This window comes from Carlito syrichta, unplaced genomic scaffold (genome assembly GCF_000164805.1).
Source record: "Carlito syrichta isolate Samal-C Ts95f unplaced genomic scaffold, Tarsius_syrichta-2.0.1 Scaffold280010, whole genome shotgun sequence".
Lineage (NCBI taxonomy): Eukaryota > Metazoa > Chordata > Mammalia > Primates > Tarsiidae > Carlito > Carlito syrichta.
In genome coordinates, this window is record NW_007224106.1 from 3,096 (window position 1) to 8,120 (window position 5,025).

General features: G+C 47.7%; 1 pseudogene; it reads left to right on the plus strand.

The window, feature by feature from the left end:
* The first annotated feature begins 1,610 nt into the window (after positions 1-1,610).
* Positions 1,611-4,603, plus strand: LOC103254443 (annotated as a pseudogene).
* Positions 4,604-5,025: the final 422 nt, after the last annotated feature.

The following is a 5,025-nucleotide window of genomic DNA, read 5'->3' on the forward strand; positions in this document are numbered from 1 at the left end:
CTACGTGCCCTTCAATGGTTGACTGGATAAAGAAAATGTGAGTAATGAGGTTTGACAATAAAGTTCATGAATCATCCTAGAAAAAGTGCTACAACCTCATTGTGGAATATCACCACAGTCACCTTCCAAGTATTCCCCTTGGGAACACACTGATGCCAGTGCCTAGTTCACCTGTCAAAACAGTTTTTTAAGTCTTTTTCTGGAATGGCCATCATCGCTGTTGCCGTTATTTATTGAAGTCTGACAATGAGATTCATGAACTTGTCACCATGCGCTTACATTGGCAGCACTACACAGATAACTGTATTGGAACACCCTCTTGCTCATCTGCTCCGATTCCCAGTGACTTTTTTCTTTACCCAAACACAAAGGAAATATCAAAAGGAAGACAATTGATGACATTCAGGACATCAAGGGTTATAAGACAATGGCTCTGATTCCAGAAAAAGACTTCCACTCTTTTTACACAGCCATAAAAAAAATGAAATCATGTTCTTTACAGTGACATGAATGGGGCTGGAGGCCATTACTCTATGTGAACTTAGAAACAGAAAAATAAACAGCACATGCTCTCAATTGTATATGGGAGCTAAATGGACAAAAAGATGAAAATAATTGACACTGTGGATGCCACAAGGTGGAAGGTGGGAAGGGGGCTAGGGTCCAGAAGCTCCCCCAGGTACACTGTTGTAGATTTGGATAATTGGAACACCAAAGTTCACAAACATGCTCTTGTACCCCCGATCAAAAATTAACAAAACGTAGATAACAACAACAGCAGAAAGCTAATCACAGAGTCTGTCTTCCTTAGTCCTAAATGCAACAAAATTAGATACAAGTAATAAAGTCAATAAAAAGTTTAAATTGAGTTGGACATGGTGGCTCATGCCTGTAATCCCAGCACTTTGGGATACTGAGGTGAGAAGATTGCTTGAGTCCAGGAGTTTGACACCAGCCTGGACAACACAGAGACACAATGTGTCTCTACAAAAAAAAAAAAAAATCAAAAAATTAGCTGGGCATGGTGGTTCATACCTACAATTCCAGCACTCGGGAGGCTGAGGCAAAAGGATCACCTGAGCCCAGTGGGTTAAGTCCGCAGGAAGCCACAATCATGCCTGGGTGACAAAGTGATACTTCTACTAAAAAAAGCTTAAATTATACAGTGGAAAACTAAAATGAATAAAACCACTTTATTCATGGGTAACTGCTAGGTAAAATGTTACCCATAATAGACTAGCTGATGTGGAGAAAAATTAAAAATAAAATTGAACTGCATCAAAGATCTAAAAATTAAAGGAAATTATTAAGCAGTATACAGAACGAGAATACCATTACAGAAAGGTGACCCTCGGTGGCTTATTCCCTGGATGCTTCCACCAAGAGCTTTTAGAAGCCTGCTTTTATAGCAGGTTATAGGCACATGCATGTGGGTCCCAAGGACACCAAGGAACAGGCCCTGAGGCAGAGAATCTCCAGGTGGTTCTGTAAGCAACATCAGTACCACCTGGCAACTTGTTAGAAATGCAACTCCCAGAGACGAGCGAGCGAGGCCTGGGCCCTGGCTGAGTATTCTACCTTGTAAATACTGTTATTTGTATATTCTGTAAATGATGATGTCAGTGGGCACTAACCGAGCCCGTGGAAATGGGGAACAACCTCAAAACCAAAACCAGACACAGCACAAGCAGCAGCTGCAGGCCACTGCAGAACAAAATCGACTCGCACAGATGATTTTGGACCATAATGATGCTGACTTTGGGGAGAAGGTGAAATGATTGATTGATATTACAAGCGAGAACCAGGATGAATGCATGATAGCTTTGCATGACTGCAATGGAGATGTCAACAGAGCCATCAATGCTCTGCTGGAAGGAAACCCAGACACGCATTCCTGGGAGATGGTCGGGAAGAAGAAGGGAATCTCAGGACAGAAGGATGGTGGCCAGATGGAATCCAACGAGGAAGGCAAAGAAAATCGAGATCAGGACAGAGACTATAGTTGACAACGCAGTGGGCCACCAAGACGGGCGAGGTGCTAGCCGTGGGTGAGAATTTTTGGGTCAGAAAAATGAATTGGATGGCACCAAGAGTGGAGGGCCTTCTGGAAGAGGCACAGAAAGAGGCAGAAGGGGCCATGGCTGAGGCAGAGGTGGCTCTGGTAGGCGAGGAGGAAGGTTTTCTGCTCAAGGAATGGGAACATTTTACCAGCTGATTATGCAGAGCCAGCCAATACCGACGGCAGCTATGGCAATAGTACCGGCAATACATGGAACAACACTGGCCACTTTGAACCAGATGATGGGACGAGACTTGATTTCATTGGGGTTGAGGGGTCAACTTATTCCCGGAAATTTGAGACTGCTCCTGGTACATGGAGGCCTGCAACAGAGGAGTGGGGAACTGAGGACTGGAATGAAGAGCTTTCCAAGACCAAGATCTTACTGCCTCAAATGTGTCTTCAGTGTCTCTGCCTGCAGAGAATGTGACAGTCACTGCTGGTCAGAGAACTGACCTTGCTGTGCTATTGGGAAAGACACCATCTTCAATAGAGAATGATTCATCTAATCTGGACCCATCTCGGGCTCCTTCTCTGGATCAGGCTCTGGTGCTCAGTAACTCAAAGCAGAGTGTCCTATCACAGCCTGCTCCAGGGAGCACATTTTCTCAGCACAGTATGGTGTGCTTGTTAGGGAAAGGGTTAGGCGATGGTGCTGAAGCTAAAGGCGGCAGTACTACAGGCTCCCGGTTCTTGGAGCGATTCGAGACTGCTCAAGCCCTGGCTCAGTTGGCAGCTCAGCATTCGCAATCAGGAAGCACCACCGCCTCCTCTCGGGACATGGGCTCAATGACACAACCCCGTCCCTGGTGCAGTATGATTTGAAGAACCCAAGTGATTCAACAGTGCATAGCCCCTTTACGAAATGCCAGGCTTTCACCTTCTCTTCAACCATGATGGAGGGGTTCCATCGGGAGAAGCCACCTGCAGTGGCTACCTCTACAGCTGCACCTCCACCCCCCCTTCTCCTCTGCCAAGCAAATCCACCTCGGCTCCACAGACATCACCTGGATCTTCAGACAGCCAGTCCTCCAGCCCTCAACCAGCTCAGCAGAAACGGAAACAACAGAAGAAAAAATCCTCCTCGACTTCTAAGATTCCTGCTCTGGCTGTGGAGATATCTGCCTGGCTCAGCAGATATCTCAGGGCTAAACCTGCAGTTTGGGGCATTGCAGTTTGGGTCAGAGTCTGTCCTTTCTGATTATGAGTCCACCCCACCATGAGTGCCTCTTCAAGGCAGGCTCCAAGTGGCCTGTATACCAGCACAGCCAGTGAATCTTCACCTATAATTTCATCCAACCAGAGTCAGGAGTCTTGTTGTCAGAGTGACCCAATTCAGTCGACAACCTATACCGCACATCACAATGCTCAGGGCCCTCTTTGTGAACAGAGACCCACACAGATTTGGCGGCACCCCAGCTCTATCTCTTCGTCACCCCAAAAGGACCTGACCCAGGCAAAGACTGGCTTCCATTCTGTGCAGGCCACGCAGTGAATCTGTTGAAGGTGCTACAGGCTCTGCAGTGAAATCTGACTCACCTTCCACTTCCCGCATCCCTCCTCTCAATGAAATGGCATCTGCAGCTTCCTTACTGATGACAACCAATCAGCACTCATCCTACTTGGGTGGCTTGAGCCACAGTGAGGAGATTGCAGATACTACCACCACACAACACAGCAGAACGTTACTATGCAGCAGAATACCCTTTCATCATCAACATCTTCTGGGCACACTTCAACATCCACTCTTTTGCACACAAGTGTGGAGAGAGGCGAATCTCCATTCTTCCTCCAGCACTTTCTCCACCACGTCCAGCACAGTCTCTGCACCTCCCCCCAGTGGTCATTGTCTCCTCCAGTCTCAACAGTGGCAGCAGCCTGGGCCTTAGCCTAGGTAGCAACTCCACCGTCACAGCCTCAACTTGAAGCTCAGTTGCTACGACTTCAGGAAAAGCTCCTCCCAACCTCCCTCCTGGGGTCCTGCCATTGTTGTGTAATTCATATATTATGGCTCCAGGGCTGTTACATGCCTACCCGCCACAAGTATATGGTTAGGATGACGTGCAGATGCTTCAGACAAGATTTCCATTGGATTACTACACCATCCCATTTCCCACACCCACAACTCGCTGGCTGGGAGGGATGGTAGCCTGGTCAGCAACCTTTATTCTGGTGACCTCACAAAATTCGGCCATGGGGATGCCTCCTCCCCAGGCCTGGCCACAGCCTTGACCCAACCCCAACAGAATCATACGCAGACTCACCACACCATGCAGCATACATTCCTGAACCTGTGCTGCCTCCTGTCTACAGTTACACCATCTGCCATATTACAAAGGGGTCCCAGGCCTCCCCAGCACCTTCCAGTGTGGACCTGCTGTGTCTCCTGTGGCTCCTACCACTTCCAAGCAGCATGGTGTGAATGGCAGTGTGAGTGCATTGGCCACCCGTTTCCAACAGCCGAGTGGATATGGGTCTCATAGATACAACACTGGAAGAAAATATTCACCTCCTTACAAGCATTTCTGGATGGCTGAGAGCTAATTTGGCCCAAGGCTGGGGGCTATGTTTTGTGTGAATTTGCACTGAAGTCTTGTTTCTGAAACCAGACCACTGAGGAGAGCCTGCAGAGCTGAGGCCATGGCCTGTGTGGGTTGGGGGAATGAGTTGGTGGATACGGATACCTTCTGGGCTTTTGAACTTGCTCCTCCCCCATCTCCCTCTCCCCCATGTGTCTGACCCTGTCTTACCCACTTCAAGTTCAAGCAGTGTAGCACCTCCGAAGCATCAATGCACACACCAGCTGTTGCTTTTGATTTCTGGAAGGCATGTAATTTCAACTTGTAACAAAAATATTTCTAGTCTTCAATAAACCGTGATATTTCTTTAGCTAAAAAAAAAAAGAAAAGCAATGCAACTCCCTGTTCCCCTCCCTGGTCATACTATATTCTGAGGGTGGGGCAGAA